This window comes from Petaurus breviceps, unplaced genomic scaffold (assembly GCF_028583685.1).
Source record: "Petaurus breviceps papuanus isolate PSGF00001 unplaced genomic scaffold, PetGlider_PUasm1.0 90601, whole genome shotgun sequence".
NCBI classification, from domain to species: domain Eukaryota; kingdom Metazoa; phylum Chordata; class Mammalia; order Diprotodontia; family Petauridae; genus Petaurus; species Petaurus breviceps.
In genome coordinates this window covers 1762216-1782437 of record NW_027187282.1, presented here as the reverse complement: position 1 = coordinate 1782437, position 20222 = coordinate 1762216, and the positions used below count along the sequence as shown (strand labels likewise).

The 20222-nt window shown below is 39.0% G+C and overlaps 1 protein-coding gene across 4 annotated transcripts in view; it reads left to right on the top strand.

The window, feature by feature from the left end:
- TMLHE (trimethyllysine hydroxylase, epsilon) overlaps positions 1–20222 on the top strand; it is a 132110-nt gene that overhangs the window by 30933 nt on the left and 80955 nt on the right. For 3 of the 4 annotated variants that reach the window (XM_069063725.1, XM_069063726.1, XM_069063723.1), the window contains exon 2: positions 18866–18967. The exons of the other annotated variant lie outside the window; for it this stretch is intronic. The gene's annotated coding sequence lies outside the window, so the exon portion shown is untranslated. The remainder of the gene's footprint in view (positions 1–18865; positions 18968–20222) is intronic. 4 annotated transcript variants of the gene reach the window in all.

Here is a 20222-nt window from a genome sequence, read left to right as displayed (position 1 = left end):
TGTTTGTCATATTAAACTTAAAATCATAGGACCATAGAATTTTTTTTGTGTTTTTTGTTGTTTATTTACTTTTATTTTACAATGTTCAGTTCCACAGTTCCTTGAGTTTGAAATTTTCTCCCCCTCCCTTCCCCCTCCTCCCATGATGGTGGCATGCACTCGAATATAGGATCTACAAATATCTTCACATTAATCATTAGTCAGGTTGTAAAGAAGGATTATAACTGATGGAAGGATCAGTGGGAAGAGGAAACAAAACAAAACAAGAAAAAGAAAGAGAGCAAGTAGTTTGTTTCGATCCGCATTCAGACTCTGTAGTTCTTTCTCTGTATGTGGATATCTCTTTTGATCATGAGTCTTTTGGAGTTGTCTTGTAACCTTACATTGCTGAGAGGAGGCCAGTCTGTTGAAGTTAGTTGTCACACATATATTGTGTCTGTGATTGTATAGAGATTTCTCCTGGTTCTGCTCTTCTCGCTCAGTTTATATAAGTCTCTCCAGGTTATTATGAAGTCCATCTGCTCCTCATTTCTTTTCATTCTCATTTCACAGTAGTATTCCATTACATTTATATACCACAACTTGTTCAGCAATTCCCCAATTGATGGGCATCCCCTTGATTTCCAATTCTTTACCACCACAAAAAGCCATTATAAGTATTTTTGTACATATGGGTCCTCCTCTCACTTCTCTGATCTCTTTGGGATATAACCCTAGAAGGGGTATTGCTGGGTCAAAGGGTACGCACGTATTTATAGCCCTTTGGGCATACTTCCAAATTACTCTCCAGAATGGTTGGATCAGTTCACAATTCCATCAACAATGCATTAGTGTTCCAATTTTTTCATCCTCCCCAGCATTTGTCATTTTCTTGTTTTGTCATATTAGCCAATCTGGCCAGTGATATGTGGTACCTCAGAGTTGTTTTGATTTGCATTTCTCTAAACACTAGTGATTTAGAACAGTTTTTCATATACTTATAGATATCTTTAATTTTATCTTCTGAGAACTGCCTGTTCATATCCTTTGACCATTTATCAATTAGGGAGTGGCTTGTATTCTTTTATTTTTTTCAAACGCTTTATTAACTTCTGACTTACATCATTCATTTCCTCCAGATTTTGAGTTACAATTTTTTTCCACGTTTTTCCCCTAACCACCGCCCCAAAATACCAGTCCCACAGGATATCCCCTCCTCCAATCTGCTCTCTCCCATATCTTCTCCCATATCCTCTTTGACTTTTCCAGTAGGGTATGGTAGATCTCTATGCCCCAGTGCCTGTATATATTTCCCAATTACATGTAAAATAGTACAAATAATAGTATTTATATATTTTTAAACATTTGATTTTAGAACTTTGAATTCCAGATTCATTCCCTTCCTCCCTTGTCACCCACACTTACTGGGAAGATTAGCAATTCAGTATAGGTTATACATGTGTAGCTATGCAAAACATTACCATAGTAGATATATTATAAAAGACTGACTATATTTCCCTCCCTCCTATCCCACCTCCCACTTGTTCTATTCTCTACTTTGATCCTGTCCCTTTTCAAAAGTGGGTGCTTCCAACTTCCCTTCCCCCCAGCCTGCCCTCCCTTCCATCATCCCCCCTCTCATCCCCTTCTCCCCTACTCTTCTGTAGGATGAGATCCCCTATTTAGTGTATGTCATTCCCTCCCTGAGCCAAATTCAATGAGAACAAGGTTTTGCCTTTTTGCCTTCCTATTCTTCCCCCCCATTGTAACCATTTTCCCTTGCCTCTTCTATATGAGATAATCCACCCCATTCTGTCTCTCCCCATCTCCTCTCATTATATTCCTCTCTCACCTCTTAATTTCACCTTTTAAATATCATCCCTTTCTATTCAATTGGTCCTGTGCCCTCTGTCTGTGTATACCTGTAAACATATATACACACATTCACATATGTATTCATATGCCCATATATCCTCATATATATATATATATATATATATATATATATTCCCTTCTATTTTCATGCTGAGAAAAGTTTCATCAGTTATAATTATCATTTTTCCATGTAGGAATGTTAATAGTTCAACTTTGATAAGTTCCTTATGATTTCTTTTCCCTGTTTACCTTCTCATGCTTCTCTTGTTTCTTGTATCTGAATGTCAAATTTTCTATTCAACTCTGGTTTTTTCATCAAGAATACTTGAAAGTGCTTTATTCCACTGAATGACCATATTTTCCCCTGAACCATGATACTCAGTTTTGCTGGGTAGGTGATTCTTGGTTTTAATCCCAGCTCCTTTGACCTCTGTAATATCATATTCCAAGCGCTTTGATCCCTCAGTGTAGAAGCTGCCAGATCCAGTGTTATCCTGATTGTTTTTCCACAATATTCAAATTGTTTCTTCCTGGCTGCTTGTAATATTCTCTCCTTTATCTGGGAATTTCGGGAACTGGCTATAATATTCCTAGGAGTTTTCTTTTTGGGATCTTTTTCAGGGGGTGATCGGTGGATTCTTTCAACCTCTATATTGCCCTCTGGTTCTAAAACATCAGGGCAGTTTTCCTTAAGAATTTCTTGGAGGATGATTTCTAGGTTCTTTCTTTGATCATGGCTTTCAGGTAGTCCAATAATTTTTAAATTATCTCTCCTGGATCTATTTTCCAGGTCAGTGGTTTTCCCAATGAGATATTTCACATTGCCTTCTATTCTTTTATTTGTTTGGATCTGTTTAACAGTATCTTGTTTTCTCATAAAGTCACTAGCTTCCATTTGCTCCAATCTAATTCTGAAGCAATGATTCTCCTAAGTGAGCTTTTGAGATTCTTTTTCCATCTTGCAAATTCGTCTTTTTAAGGCATTCTTCTCCTCATTGCCTTTTTGAGCCTCTTTTGCCATTTGAGTTAGTCTTTTTTTTAAGGTGTTATTTTCCTCAGTCAGGCTGTTGACTCTCATTTTGTAATTTTCTTGCATTGTTCTCATTTCTCTTCCCAATTTTTCCTCCACTTCTCTTATTTGCTTCTTAAGGTCCTCTATGGCCTGTAACCAGCTCATATTTTTCTTGGAAACTTTTGGCTCAGGAGTTCTGACTTCACTGTCTTCCTACTGTTCCATGCTTTGATCCTTTTTGTCACCAAAATAGGAGTGTAAAGTTGGGTTGCTCTGTTTATTTTGCTTCCTTTGCCTGCTTATGTCACCACTCAGTCACTTGACCCCTGGGCTTTTTGCCACAGTAGGACTCTGCTACCAAACACGGGAGCTTCATCCCAAACACTGGGGTTTTCCCAGCTGCTAAAGGTATTAGTTGGGTGCCCTCTCTGAAGCCTCCACACCCTCTGGCAAGCTGATCGCACACCCCAGGACCTCCACCCTAGACTGCAATCCACATCTAAGCAGGTTAAAGCAAGAGCGATTACCCCTCAGACTGGTTGCTTGGTCCCCCTACCCTCTATAGGCCAGGAGCTGAAGCTGTCACATGGCGGTGGCTGTGCAGGGGCACCTCAGCGGCTTATCGCTCTGGGGGCAAAGGCCGATGCACTCAGAATTCCCAGGTCCCAAAGTCCACACTGCACTGACCTCTCACTTTGTGCTCTGCTTTTATGTGTTGATAATTCTGGAACCTGCCACAGCTGTTGGTGATCTGAAGTCCCTCCATCTGGTGGTTGGTGAGGCCTCCCTAGGGCTAAAACCCAGCTCCTGTGGGGCTTGGGTTGGCTCCCAGAGCACTGTGCTGGCTGCTTCCTGACGGCCTTCCGGGCTGTCCTCAGTGGGAGGTTAACTTCTCTGTGTCATTTTGTGGGTTCTATAGCTCCAAAGGTTGTTCAGAATCCCCTTTTACATAAATTGGGGGAGGTGGAAGCCAGAGCCCCGTGCAAGTCATGTTTCTATTCCACCATCTTGACTCCACCCCCGAGTGGCTTGTATTCTTATAAATTTGACTCCATTCTTTGTATATTTTAGAAATGAGGTCTTTATCAGAGACATTGGTTATAAAAGTTCTTTCCCAATTTTCCACTTCCCTCTTTATCTTGGTAACATTGGCTTTATTTATACAGAAGCTTTTGAATTTAATGTAATCAAAATTATCCATTTTGCTTTTTATAATGCTCTCTAACTCTTATTTCATCATGAAGTCTTTCCCTCTCCATAGATCTGACAGGTAAACTATCCCTTTCTCTCCCAGATTTCTTACAGTATCAGCCTTTATACCTAGGTCATGCACCCATTTTCACTTTATTTTTGTGTACAGTGTTAGATATTGGTCTGTGCGCAGTTTCTGCCATACTATGTTCCAGTTTTCCCAGCAGTTTTTGTCAAATAGTATGTTCTTATCCTCAAAACTGGGGTCTTTGGGTTTATCTAACAGTAGATTACTATAGTCATTGGCTTCTGAGTCTCATGTACCCAGTCTATTCCATTGGTCCACTATTCTATTCCTCAGCCAGTACCAAGTAGTTTTGATGACTGCTGCTTTATAATACAGATTAAAATCTTGTATGGCTAGTCCACCATCCCTAGCATTTCTTTTCATTAATTGCTTTGATATTCTGGACCTTTTGTTCTTCCAAATGAATTTTGCTACCATTTTTTCTAGCTCTATAAAGTAATTTTTTTGGTAGATTGATTGGTATGGCACTAAATATGTAATTTAATTTAGGTAAAATTTTCATTTTTATTATATTAGCTCAACCCAGCCATGAGGAACTGATGTTTTTCCAATTAGTTAGATCTGACTTTGTGTGAAAAGTGTTTTGTAATTGTGTTCATATAAGTCCTGGGTTTGTTTTGGCAGGTAGCTTCCCAAATATTTTATAATGTCTACAGTAACTTTAAATAGAATTTCTCTTTTTATCTCTTGCTGTTGGATTTCGTTAGAGATATATAGGAATGCCGAGGACTTATGTGGGTTTTTTTATATCTTGCAACTTTGCCAGATTTGTTTATTATCTCAAGTAGTTTTTTACTTGATTCTCTAGGTTTCTCTAAATATATCATCATATCATCTGAAAAGAGTGATAGCTTAGTCTCTTCTTTGCTTAATTTGATTCCTTCAATTTCTTTTTCTTCTCTTTTTGCTACTGCTAACATTTCTATTACCAAATTGGATAAGAAGGGTGATAGTGGACATACTTGTTTCACCCCCAATCTTATTAGAAATGCTTATAGCTTATCCCATTTACACATAATGCTTGCTGATGGTTTTAGATAGATGCTACTTATTATTTTAAGGAAGACTCCATTTATTCCTATACTTTCCAATGTTTTTAATAGGAATGGGTGCTGTATTTTCTCAAAAGTCCCTTCTTCGTCTATTGAGATAATCATATGGTTTCTGCTAGTTTTGTTGTTGATGTGATCAATTATACTGATAGTTTTCCTGATACTGAACCACCCTTGCATTCCTGGAATAAATCCTACCTGATCAAAGTGTATTATTCTTGTGATTAGTTGCTGTAGTCCTTTTGCTAATATTTTATTTGGAATTTTTGCATCCATATTCATGAGGGAGATTGGTCTATAATTTTCTTTCTTGGTTTTCTCTCTTCCTGATTTAGGTATCAGTACTATATTTGTGTCATGAAAAGAATTTGGTAGGACTCCTTCTTCTCCAGTTTTCCTGAATAGTTTGTAAAGTATTGGAGTTAATTGTTCTTTAAATGTTTGATAAAATTCACTAGTAAAGCCATCTGGCCCTGGAGATCTTTTTTCTTAGGGAGTTCATTGATGGCTTGTTCAATTTCATTTTCTGAGATAGGGTTATTTAAGTAGTTTACTTCCTCTTCAGTTAGTCTGGGAAACTTATATTTTTGCAAATATTCATTCATTTCACTAAAATTGTAAAATTTATGTGTGTACAAATGGGCAAAATAATTCCTAATTATTCTTTTAATTTCCTCTTCACTGGAGGTAGATTCATCCTTTTCATTTTTGATACTTGTAATTTGGTATTCTTTCTTTTTTTTATCATATTGACTAAAGGTCTATCAATTTTATTGTTTTTTTCACAATAGCAGCTCTTAGTTTTCTTTATTAATTCAATAGTTTTCTTAAATTCAATTTTACTAATCTCTTCTTTGGTTTTCATTATTTGTAATTTAGTATTTAATTGGGGATTTTCCATTTGTTCTTTTTCTACCTTTTTCAGTTGCATGCCCAATTTACTGACCTCCATTTTCTCTATTTTATTTATGTATGCATTCAGGGATATAAAACTTTCCCTAAGAACTGCTTTTGCTGTATCCCACAAGTTTTGGTATGTTTTTTCATTATTGTCATTCTTTTGAATGAAGTTACTTATTGTTTCTATAATTTCTTGTTTGACCCAATCATTCTTTAGGATTAAGTTATTTAGTTTCCAATGAGTTTTTAATCTATCCTTCCATGGCCCTTTACTACATATAATTTTTATTGCATCATGATCTGAGAATGGTGCATTTAATATTTCTTTTTTGTTGCTTTTTTGTTCTTGTTGTTTTGCTTTTTGGAGGGCAGTTAGGGTCAAGTGACTTGCCCAAGGTGACACGGCTAGTTTTTGTGTTTAGTGTCTGAGACCAGATTTGAACTCAGGTTCTCCTGACTCTAGTGCTGGTGCTCTATTCATTGCTCCACCTAGACGCCCCAGCATTTAATGTTTCTGCCTTTCTGCACTGAGTTGTGAGGTTTTTAATACATGGTTTTTAGCCCTAGTACATGGTCAGTTTGTGGTGCCATGTACTGTTGAGAAGAAAGTATATTCCTGTTTATCCCCATTCAGTTTTCTCCAGAGTTCTACCATATCTATCTTCTCTAAGATTCTGTTTACCTCCTTAACTTCTTTCTTGTTTATTTTGAGGTTAGATTTATCAAGCTCATAGAGGGGGAGATTGAAGTCCCCCATTAGTATAGTTTTGCTATCTATTTTTTTTAAAGCAATTGGGGTTAAGTAATTTGCTGAAGGTTACATGGCCAGTTATTTTGTGTGGGTGTTAAGTTTCTGAGACTGGAACCCAGGTCTCCTGACTCTGGGGCCGGTGCTCTTACTCACTGTGCCACCTGGCTGTCCTTTGCTATCTTTTTCTTCTTTTAACATCCTTAATTTCTCCTTTAGGAATTTGGATGCTATACCAGTTGGTGCATAAATGTTAAGTAATGATATTGCTTCATTCTCGATGGTGCCTTTTAGCAGAATATAGTTTCCTTCCTTATCTCTTTTAATTAGATCTATTTTTGCTTTTGCTTTATCTGAGATAAGGATTGCTACCCCTGCTTTTTTTTTTTTTTACTTTAGCTGAGACATGCTATATTTTACTCCAGCCTTTTACCTTTACCCTGTATTCCTCTGGTTTCACATGTGTTTCTTGTGAATAGCATATTGTAGGATTATGGTTTTTAATCCATTCTGCTACCTGCCTCTGTTTTATGGGAGAGTTCATCCCATTCACATTCACAGTTATGATTACTATCTTTCTCTTCCCCTCCATCCTATTGCCTCCCCTGTTTATGCTTTTAATTTTCCCTGTCTCCCTTCCCCTCCTTAAGAGTTTTCCTTTTGACCACTGCCTCCCTCAGTATTCCCTCCTTATCAGCCCCACTCCCTTTTCCTCCCCTTCCCCCTTACTTCTTCCCTCCCTTCTAACCACCCCCCATTTTTAGCCCTTCCCCCCTCTTACTGCCTGTAGGGTATGATAGATTTTTATACTTAATGTAGTATGTTATTTCTTCCTTGAACCAAGATTGACGAGAATAGATCTCATGCAGTGTTCCTCTCCCTCCCCTCTTTCCGTCTATTGTGATAAGTTTTATGTCTCTTCTTGATAGAGTCCTATACTTAACTGATTATGTTATTCCCTCCTTGCACCAGAACCAGTGAGGGAAACCTCATATATTGTTCTTCTCCCTCCCTTCTTTCCCTCTAATATAATGTTTTATGCCTCTTTGTGTGGCATAATTTACCCTTTTCTGCTTCATTCTTTCCTCTTCTTCCATTGCAGTCCCTTTGCAGCCCTTAATAAGGTTTTTTTTTATCATCATTTTGTGTAATTTATACCCACGCCCTCTATTTATCTATATCCCTTTTAGATGTTGCCATAGGTATAGAATTCACAGTATTAACAGGTGTCAGCTTCCCATATAGGGATGTAAACAGTTTGCTGTTATTAAATAACAAGTTGTGTGTGTGTGTGTGTGTTTTCCTTATTTACCTTTTTATGTCTCTCTTGAGTCTTGTAATTGGAGGTTGAATTTTCCATTGAGCTCTGGCTTTTTCATCAGGAAGGTCTGGAAGTCCGTTGTGTCATTGAATCTCCTTGCCTGGAAAATTATGCTCATTTTCTCTGGATAGCTGATCCTTGGTTGTAACCTGAGCTTTTTTGCCTTGTGAAAAATCATATTCCAGTTCCTCTGATCTTTCAGTCTAGAAGTTGCCAGATCCTGTGTGATCCTCAGTGTGGTTCCGTGATATTTGAATTGTTTCTTTCTGACTGCTTGTAGTATTTTCTCCTTTACCTGATAGTTCTGTAATTTGGCCACAACATTTGTGGTTTTTCCCTCCCTCATGTTATCCTTCCTCTTAACACCTTCCCTTCCTAACCTGACTTATTTCCCTGATCAATTTTATGTATTTCTCTTTGAATGTGTTGAACCCACTTTTGTCCACTTCAGAGAAGAGCGAGGTTCATGTGATATCCCTGTCCCTTCCATCATGTTTGTATATTCTCATATGCCCTAATTATTACAAGGAAGTACAAGTTCCACTCCCTTCTTCCTCCTTTCTATACTACTGTATTCCTTTACCTTCTCTCCTTCATCCTCTCATTAAACTTTCAGAACAGAACCAATCCATCCCCAGGTCTTTTTTTTTCTTTAACTCCTTCAATATCCTTTGAAGACATTCAGGTTCTGAAGGAATACTTGTTTTAGAGTGTTAGCACGATGTCATCATGCAGCCCCTTCTGATCTTTCACATAAATTTACCTTTCTAGGTATCTCTTGACTATTAAGTTTGTATTTCAGAGTTTCTACTCAGCTCTGATCTTTTCATGATAAATGCTTGAGAATTTAATATTCCATTAAAGGTCCATTTGCTGCCCTGCCCCCCCTCCACCCCACTAGGGTTACATTAAACTATGTTTTTTTATTCTTGATTGTAAAGTCTCTTGGGGTATTTGATTCCAAAATTTCCTTTTACTTAGAGTAGAAGCTGCCAGGTTTTGTGCAATCCTAGCCATTGTTTCTGAGCACTTAAATTGCTTTTTTCTGGATGCTGGTAGTAAAATATACATGTGTATATGTGAATATATATACATATAAAATTTGATGTGGAAGTTCTGAATTTTTCTGTGTGATATCCTTCCACTCCCCCACCTCCTAATGGTAATTCAGGTCCTTCCTTACTCCTTAGTTTATTGTCCCTGATTACCTGAAGTATGGAAAGGTATTCCTTCAGTTCCTTCACCTAATTTTCCAGGAGGGAGGGCAGACACTTGGAACATAGATAAAAGTCACTTGATTGTGGCAGAAATATAAACATTGGACACACTATGTAAATCACTGGAAAATTTCCCTCCTGTTCATACACATTGACATTCTCAGCCTCGTTGTTTGTGTTTTCAACTTCCTAACCATTTTCTAAAGACCTTCTGTTGCCCCCCATCAGCCACTCACAACCAACCTCTCCACTCGTTTCATCAATCTGTTTTACTTACCAGTTGGGCCATCAATTTGTTTCACTTACCAATTTGTTTCCTCTACCTTGCCTTGCTAGCTACCTTCTCCTTTTCCTTCTCTTCAAGTCCTTATTCCTTACGATCTTTAATCATGCGCATTCTTCTTCAGTCTTCTCCCATATTTGTCCAGCATTAGAAACTGGACCTGATACTATTCTACTTCAAGTTCTTCCAAGTTTCTTTTTGCTGTATTCAGTGACTGACTTCTGGTCCAAACCCTTCCAAATTCACTGTCAGAATTGCCTTATCTGTCATATTCAACTCAGATCTTCTTTTCCTACTCCTTTTCTAGTTACATTCTTCCATAGAAGCTAGAAATAGAATTCACAGTTTACCTTTAATTCGAGATCTTAGCACTTCTCACCTAGTCTAGGTTTTAATAGTCTACTGAAATAACCTAATTGGTCTCCTTGCTTAGAGACTCTTCCTGCCCTCTGTTTAATCAGTCCTCCACATAGCTACCAAGTTGATATTCCTAAATCACAAGTCTGTCCATGTACCTCTGCCTAAAATGACTCCCTGTTACCTCCAGGATAAAATCCAAACACAACTTGACATTTACAATACTTTACAATATGGCTCCCACCTACCTTTGAACACTGATTCAATGGTACTTTTTCTTCTTACTCTGTTCAAGACAAAGTGGCCTAGTAGATATTACCAGAAATTGACATGTACTCTCCCTCCTCCATGCTTTTGCCCATGCCTGGAATGTACTCTCCCTTACATTTTTCTCTTCAAATCCCTGGCCTTATTCATGCCTCAGCTCACATATTGCCTCATATAAGAGGTCTTTCCTAATACCCCCAGTTGCTCTCTCTTTTCTAAAATTATTTTGTATATGCTTCTCCATGTACATGTTGTGTTTCCCCAGCGAATGTAAGCTCTTTGAGAACAAGGACTGTTTTTGGTTTTGTTTTTGTCTTTGCTTCCCTAGGAGCTAACATAGTGCTAGACATATAACAGATGCTTAAACTGAGGTTGTATGGAACTTCCCTGCTCAAAAACCTTCCATGACTCCCCATTGACTATGGGACAAAAGACAGATTTCTTAGTCTGTATTTTCATGCTTATTTCACTTTAGTCCTCTTTGCATGCACGGCATTCTAGTCAAACTGGCCTGCTAGCTGTCACCCAAGCTCCCTGTTCTGTCTTTGGGATCCATATATTTGCAGGAACTTGGAATACACTTACCCACCTCCTACCTCTGCTTCTCAGAGCTTTTTTCTTCTTCCCAAATTCATCTTTCTTGCCACCTCTTCCCTGAAGCTTTTCTTGTTTCCTCTCAGTTGTTACTACTTTCTCCCTCCTTAAATGATCCTGCATTCCCTTCTGTATGCATGTTATATCCCCCTAGTAGAATACAAGTTCCTTGAGGGCAATTACTGGTTGTCTTTGCAGAACCTCACATCTTGCACATAGCAGGTATTCAGAAAGTATTTGTTGAATTGAATTGAATGGAATTGTGATAGGCTTTGAAGTATGGGTAGGTTTGAATGGGCAGAGGAGACCAAGGAGGAAATGACAGGTAGAGGGAACTGTGGGAACCATGGGTATGGTAGTCTCTAAGGTTGGATGAATTCAATGGGGCTCAATCATGGAGGACCTTAGATACCTGATTGAAGAACTGGAACTATATCCCGGAGATAATGGGGAGCCATTGTCCTTTTGCTGAAGGAGTGATATGATGAAAGTGGTGTTTTAAACAAATTAGTCTGGCAGGGGTGTGCAGGATGAATTGGAAAGGGGGGAAAGTGACTGCAGGCATGGAGACTAGCTAGGCTATGGCATTTGTCCAGGTGTGAAGTAATCAGGGCATGTCCTAGGATTGTGGCAATAGGAATGGAGAGAGAGGGCTGAATTGAAGACACATTTTGAAGGAAAAATCAACAGAAGCAAAATGGGCTGTTGGCTTAAAGCCTTCCAGGAAGCGATCTTTCTTCCTTTGTAATAACAATGAAGAAAAATGAAGGCAAACCCATTATGTAATTGCTGGCTATGACTAGAATTTAAAGCTTAAACAATTCTCATGGAGCTTTGGCTACTGTGCCTGATGTTTGATTGGACAAAAAGTAGAGAGCAAGTACCTGCTTAGAAGCCCAGCACTTATAAAAGGAGATCATGATACTGTCCTCAAGGAGTTTGCAGTCTAACTAGGGAAATAAAACTTATACACATAAAATTATTAGAAATCAAGGAATACAGAAGAGAATAAGGTGCTATAATGTTTCCTATAGGTCTCAGGATCAGAAGGGACCTTTGAGGTCAGCTAGTCCAACCTGTACCTAAGCCCAAATTCCCTTTGTAATTTCCTGGATGAGGAGTTATTTAGTCTTACTTAAGGACTTCAGGTAGTAGGCATCCTCCTACCTCCTGAGGCAGCTATAATCTGTATTAAATTTTCCCCTCAATAGCACCTACCCAGAAATCCCTGGCCGTGTAATCTTGAGAAAGTTACTTAACCCTAATTGCTTAGGGGTGGCTAGATGGCTCAGTGAGTAAGAGCACCGGCCCCAGAGTCGGGATGACCTGGGATCGAATCTGGGCTCAGACACTTAGCACCCATCCAGAAACCCCTGGCCGTGTAACCTTGAGCAAATTACTTAACCCCAATTGCTTTAAAAAAATTTTCCCCTCAAATTGAGTCAAAATCTGCCTCCCAGTCACATCTACTCTCCAGGCTAGAGGGGAAAAGTATTCTTCCTATTCCTTGTGACAGCCCTTCTCATACTGGAATTCCCTTCTAGGTCTCCCACCCTTTTACGAGGTTTCTCTTTTCCAGGTTGAACATCCACATTCCTTCAATCAAACCTTGTATATCTTGGTCTCTAGTCTGCTTGTCATCCTCCCCTTCCTCTGGAAATGCTCTAGTTTTTCAGCATTGTTCCTAAAATATGCCCTACACAGAACATGATACTCCAGATTTAGTTTGCTCATGCCAGAACATAGTACAACTATCACATAGCCTATTCTGGATAGTATATTTTTCTTAATGAAGCCTATGGAATGCTTTGGTCCTGTGTCATGCTGTTGATTCATATTGTCCTTGTGGTCCTCTAAAATTCCCTAGGTCTTTATCCCAGGAATTGTTGTCTGTCCACTTGTCTGTCTGTCATCTGTCCTTTTCCATCTTGGCCTTCACTTTTTTTTAATCCCACTGTAAGATTTTTATATTGATCTTACTGAATTTCATCTTACTATATTCTTCCTGTTGTTTTAACTTCCTGAGATGTCTTCTAGTCAGTGTCTGAGCTTCCCCTTCCCACTTCATGTCATCTGTAGATTTGATAAACATGTCACCTATACCTTTATTTATGTTAGTCTTAAAAAACATTGAATGGCCTTTTAAAGCTACAGGTGGAATTTATTATCTCCTTAAAAAGAAAAGCAAGCTAGACTTAATGAAGACCTATAGTAACACCCACATTTCTCTGTTTTCCTGTGCATATGAAAATACCTGCTTGGGGACAGGCTGTTAAGTTGAATATAAAAATAAACATTTTAAAATGTTGTAGGTCATAGGGCAGCTAGGGATGTTCCTTCAAGTTGGCATAAATTCATTAGTGGGTACTCTGGATTTACTCATTCATCCACTTCTAAATCTTTATAACTATACTATCATCTAGCCCCAATCACTCCATCTCTCCACACTGAAGTCTGTGTATATTCTGACAAGGGAATTTCCTTTCATTTATCAGTTATAGTAATCCTACTAAAAGACAAAACAAAGTTAATCTTATTTCACTATTTTTAGTGAAGTCATGCTGGCTTTTAGTTCATCACTTCTCTGTCTCAATGCTCACAAAAGCATCCCTTTAAAAATATACTCTATTATTTTGTCAGAAATCAAACTCAGAACTCCAGGCTTATTGTCTGGGCAGGGCTTCCCTCTCTTTGGTTTTTCCAAAATTCAAATCTCCTGTCCTGTGTTATCTTTCCCATGGAACACATTTTTTTCTGAGATCTCTGATAGTAGCTCAACAATTACATTTGTTAATTCTTTCAGTGCCCTGGGATGCAGGCCATCTAGGCCCCTATTGACTTGAACTAATGGTGGGTAGCTGGGTCCTCTTTTGCAGTCTCTTGGATTTCAATTTCCTCTTTAAATCATTATCATCTTGGGTTTCAATTCCCCTTTAACCTTTTTCTGCTTTAGCCCTCTTAGTCCTGCGATCATTCTCTTTGGTAGAAAAAGCAGAAGTAACGTAAAAGTTGAATACTTCTATATTCTCTTCCATAATCCTGTATCATACCTTCATAAGCCCCAAGCAGTAGTTTCCCTTATCCCTTTTTTAATCATCTTCTTGTTCCTTTCCAACATAGCTTTAAAGGACCCTTTCTGTTATCCTCATTGTATTCAGTGACAGACTTGCTGAAGCAAGAGTGAGAGTGAGTAGAGACACCCTTAAAAGTTAGGTACAATAACAGTTTAGAATTGTAGCAAAGAGAGACAGCCCCAAACGGTGTGATCTAACAATAATTTGATTTTAGAATGTATTCAGTACCAACTCAGTGTCTTGCATATAGTCAATAGGGAACTCAATTGTATCTTCATCAGACCCATATGCATTCATTTATCAAGTGTTTCCCATGTACTGGATGCAGTGGGAGACTAGAAACAATGCAAAGTTTAATAGTCTGTGGAATTTACAATATGGGATAAGAAGTAAACACAGATAACTATAATATACACTAGTACGTGATTGGTGCATTGGGGAATTGAAATTCAAAAAGCTATGTAAGGTCTAAGGTAGAAAAGCCTTGCAACCTAAGGAAAAGCTTCCAGGATGAGGTGGTATTGGAGATGGGTTTTACAGAATTAGTATGACTTCGTTGGGAAAAGAGGAGTAGGAAGGACATTTTATATGGAGAAAAGCATAAGCAAAGGTATAGCAGTAGAAGAGCAGAAGGTATGTTTGATCAGTGGTGACCAGTCCAATTTGACTGGAGTGCAGAATGCTTAGCGGGGAGTAAGATGAAAAAATGCTAGAAAGGTAGGAGTAAATGAGAGAGGAAAAGGTATAAAGATAGGAGACAAGAGCCTGAACCTAGCTCTGGCCAACATAAAAATTTGAGAAGAGAATAAAGAGCTAGTGAAGAAGAATAGGAATGGAAGAAGAGAGTCAGGGGCTTGTGCTATCTGAAGCCAAGGGAGGAGATTTCCTATGGGCTAGTAAGAGATGGTGGTCAGTAGTGTTAGATGATGCAGAGAGATCTAGAAGGATGAGAAATGATGCAAGATGGATGGATTGGGCCATGTTATTAGCAGGTCTTTGGTGATATTTTAGGAGAGAAGTATTAGTAGCATGGAGGAGGCAGAAAACTGATGGCAAAAGGAGGTGAAGGATGGGGTGGCTAGGTGATGCAGTGAATAGAGCACCAGCCCTGGAGTCAGGAGGACCTAAGTTTGGATCCTGCCTCAGACACTTAACATAACACTTACTAGCTGTGTGATCTTGGGCAAGTCACTTAACCCCAATTGCCCTGCCTTCTCCCTCCAAAAAAAAGAGGAAGTGAAGGAGGTGGGTAGGGTGAGGAAGAGAGAATGGGGAGGGTAATGGAGAAAAGATGGAGAGGGGCTAGAGAATAGGGCTTTACTTTTCCCAATTTTGTCCTAGCAAGTTTAATAGTCGAGGAAAAGAGAGATGAAGAAGCTTGATATGGTAGAAGGGTCAAGGAAAAGTTTTTTTTTTTGGATTCTGGAAACATTGCCTGAGCATATATTGACTTGATGGGTAAAGAAGGGCAGTCTAGGAGCCTGCCAGGGACTAGGCAAAAGCAGCCCAAAACACAGACTCTTCAGGTAGTCCACATGTAAGTGTTTACACTTCTAAAGAGGGCTGCCTCTGCTATTTAGTAGGAGGGGAATGATGGCATTTCAGACAAAGTCACATTGATATATGACTGCTTAATTGCATGTGTTATCATTTGGCACATCCCATGCAGAACTTCTGGCTCTGACACCTGGAGAATAGATAGGGATCAAGACATGTGTTCCTCCCACTATACATTTTTGCCTACTTGTTAGGAGCTGCCATCTCTCCAAAGGGGAAGGACTTTGCAGGAATATATACACACACACACACACACACACATATATACATACACACACACACACACACACACACACACACACACACATATATATATATATATATATATATATATATATATATATATATATATATATATATATATATATATATATATAAGACTAGGGCCAGGAGGAGGATCCTGGGATGTGGTGTTAAAAAAAAACCAACTTGAAGTGAGAGAGAGTTGTGAATGGGAAAATATTAAAGTTTTACTTTTGGTGATAAGAATTTGACTCCTTCACTTCTGCTGAAATGCCAGATGCCTCTGAGCATCTTTACCATTATTTTGGGACTTCCCTGACTGGCTTCCCCCTCAGGCCCCAGGAAGTTCATTATTGGAACAACCTCATCATCCTATGAGATCTCAAAAGCTTTGGTCCTCTCCCTCCTCACCACCCTCTGTCTCTTTGATTAGAGGGTGAGGCCATGAACTTCATACTTTCATTTAAAGAGGAAGTTTAGCTCAGAACATCTTATTTCTCCACCTGACTGTCCTACTTTGGGACTTCTCCATGATGCCCCCATGTCAGGTCTCTGTCCTCCACTTTTTAGTTTCTTTTTTTTTTTTTTAAAGCAATCGGGGTTAAGTAACTTCCTCAAGGTTACACGGCCAGTTATTTCTGGTTGTGGTGCTAAGTATCTGAGCCCGGATTTGATCCCCAGGTCATCTCGACACTGGAGCTGGTGTTCTTACTCGCTGAGCTACCTGGCCGCCCCTAAGCAATTGTGGTTAAGTAACTTGCTCAAGGTTACACGGCCAGGTGTTTCTGGGTGGGTGCTAAGTGTCTGAGCCTGGATTCGATCCCAGGTCATCCCGACACTGGAGCCGGTACTCTTACTTGCTGTGCTACCTGGCTGCCCCTTTTTAGTTTCTTTTGTGTCTTGTCTTCCCTCATTTAATTTTAAGCTCTTTGAGGGCAGAGATTACCTTTATTTTTTCATATTTATGTCCCCAGTGCTTAGCATAGTGCTGGCATATAGTAGATGCTTAATAAATGTTTATTGACTGTTTATCTCCTCTTTTCTTTCCCCTCTGTAACTTGGGAAGATGGAGGGTCAGAGTGGCTGGAGACTTTCTTTGCTTTTGATTTCAAACTCCAGGGAAGCATAGAATACAAAAATACCCTACTTTAATTCTTGATATTTTAAAATGACAAATTTTCTGAAGCCATTTTTTAGGAAAAAAAAATGGAAAAAAGAAGAGCATTTTCTTTTCATTTGTCCAGGAAGAGGCCAGTTGGTTTGTAAACCATCTGACATAAGTTATGGTTCATATTAAGAATAATTTCACACAAATCAGTCTTAATTGCCCTGTGCTCATCACTAGAAGAAAAAAAAAGAGGAGAATATAAGCAATATTCACACCTGGAATATTATATTTCCATTTAGAGAAGCTTGATTTGATGGACAATTGGTAGTGATCATGAGTTTTCAAATAAGGGAGTGACGGGGTTTTAAAGAAGATTACTTTGGCAATAAATAATGCATAGGATGGATTGGCAGCAGGAAAACCTGTTAGGAAATTATTACAGTAATACAGGCATAAATTGATAAGGGCCTCACAAGGGAAATAGAAAGGAAAAGGATGAATTCAGGAGACATAAAGGGAGAACCAATGTGACATGATATAAAAGAGGAGAAAGACCACTCTTATTGAGGTTGAAAGACTATGGAATTAGGAAGATGGTGACGTATGGTTTTGAGATGGGAGAGTGGTGGGAAGGATTATTTGGAGCCTATTGAGTTCTATAGACAACCTGTACTCTGCAGGGTTGGTAAATCAGGACTGGAGATAGAGATCTTTTTTTTTCCTTTCTAAAAACATTATTTTGAGTTCTAAATTCCCTCTCTCCCTCCAGATCCTCTCCCACCCATTGGAAAGGCAAGTGCTGCTTTACCTGTTATACATATTAAATCATGCAAAAACACATTTCCACATTAGCCATGTTGTAAAAGCAAAACAAAAGCAAGAAAAATAAAGTGAAAAAATCTGCTTCAATCTACACTCAGAGTTAATCAGTTTTCTTTTTGGAGGTGGAGAGTATTCTTGAGAAGGAGTCCTTTGGAATTGTCAAGCATCATTGTATTGATCAGAGTTGCTAAGTCTTTCACAGTTGATCATCCTTACAATATTACTGCTGTTGTGTACATTTTTCCCTAATTCTGCTCTTTTTTTTGCTTTTTGGAGGACAGTTGGGGTTAAGTGACTTGCCCAAGGTCACACGGCTTTTTGTGTGTGCTAAGTGTCTGAGGCCAGATTTGAACTCAGGTCCTCCTGACTCCCAGGGCCAGTGCTCTATTCACTGCACCACCTAGCTGCCCCCCCTAGTTCTGCTTATATCACTTTGCATCAGAAAAGAGTTGCTATAAATATTTTTAAACATATGAGTCCTTTTCCTTTTTCTTTGATTTCTTTGAGATACAGACTTAGGAGTGGCATTGTTGGGTTAAAGGGTATGCACAGTGTTATAACCTTTTGGGCATAATTCCAAATTATTCTCCAAAAAGACTGGACAAGTTGGCAGTTCCAACAACAGTGTCTCTATTTTTCCACATCTTCTCCAGCATTTGTCATTTTTCTTTCCTGTCATCTTAACCAATCTTATGAGCCCAAGGTGGTACCTCAGAGTTGTTTTAATTTGCATTTCTCTAATTATTAGTGATTTAGAGCATTTTATATGCATTGATAACTATGATTTATTCTTCTGAAAACTGCCTGTTCATATCTTTTTATCATTTATCAATTGGAGAATGACTCTTATTTTTAAAATTTGGCTCAGTTCCCTGTATATTTGAGAAATGAAACATTTATCAGAGAAAGTTGCTGTAAATTTTTTGCCATTTTCCTTGAAACTTTGTTTTCATGTCTTCCTCTGGATTTGTGTCTTCAGTTTCCATATCCCCACATCAGCTTTTCATAGTCAAGTTCTTTTTGTTTGTTTGTTTGCTCATTTTTCCAGCCTATTTTTTTTTTTTACTTCGGACTTTATGTTGTGCTCTGCTCACCTCTGGGAGTGGGAGTTGGTGGGCAGGGGAGAGAATGACTGACCTGAACTTCTGTCTTTTATGTCCTTCTGCTCTTTCCACAGCTAGTGTTAGAGGTCTATAAGTTTTCAGTGCTTCCAAGGTGGTGTGTTCTGGGTAGAGGTGTGGCCACTGCTCTTCTGATCTGCGCTCTGGTCCTTACCCAGGTAGGGTTCCTGGTCCCCCATGACTGCAAATGCTCCTCTCCTCTCCCTGAAACTACAACCTAGAACTAGTTAAGGGGCTGTGGAGTTGTCAAATGGCACCTGCTCCTATGGCCTGTGTCCCACAGGGGTCCCTTGTAGTCTCTGATCAGGTGTTCCATCTCCTTACCATCTCTGGGCACTAAATGTTCCTGTTACTGCTGCCCTGCCACCACCAAGGCCCAAGTTGGTGTCACTTCTGCTGCACTGTGCTCTTGACCAGCTCCCATGCCAGTGCTGCATACCTCCCTTTCTGTCCTTCTAAGCTGTCTTAGGTTGGAAAAAATGGCTCCCTCTGCCTTTTTGTTGGTTATGCCACTTAGAATTTGATTTGACATTCTTTTTAAAAGTTCTTTGGAGGGAAATGTTGGGAAGGCTTAGCAAAAATGCTCCCTTTACTCCACCATCTTGGCTCTGCCCCTCTATAGATAGAGATTTTGAAGTAATCAGCCTAGTGATTTGAGAGTGGGTAATGTCTCCAAAGGACTGAGTATGGAATTAAAAGAATATAAGGCAAGGGCATGGGAGGTAGGAAGAACAAGGAGAACCAATTAAAAGAAACAGAGAAGTGGGTTGAAAAGAAGGAAAATTAGGAGAACATGGTGTTATAGAAGCCAGGAAAGAAAGAGCATTTGAAGGAGTAGGAGAGTTTAAAGAAGGGGATATTTATCATTGGGATTCAGATGCCACCAAAAAAAGTCATGGAAGATGAGAATTGGAAAGACGCCATTGTTTTAGACACCATTAGTGAATTACATTTGGGCCACCATGGAGGGTATTCACGTAATCATGCTATTTCACAGGTGAAAGGGACATCCATCAGTGGTCATCTATACCAACCCATCACTGAAAAAGAATCCTGATTTTCTGTCTCTAAGAAGTGGTTAGCCAGCCTTTGCTTGAAGACTTCCTAAGGCAAATCCACTAACTCCTGAAGTAGTCCATTTCCCTTTTGGATAGGTCTAATTGTTAGGAAGTTTTTTCTGACATCAAGCTTAAATTTTCCTTTTTGTATTTTCCCCCCATTGCTCCTAGTTCTGTGACTCAAATCTTTCTTCCATGTGACTTCATGTGACTTCCATGTGACTTCCATTGTCTTCAGATATTTGAAGACAAGTTCTCATGCCCTCCCTGAGTTATCTTTTATCCAGGCTAAAATGCCCAGTTCCTCATATGACATTGGATTCAAGACCTTTCTCCATCCTGGTTGTCCTTCTTT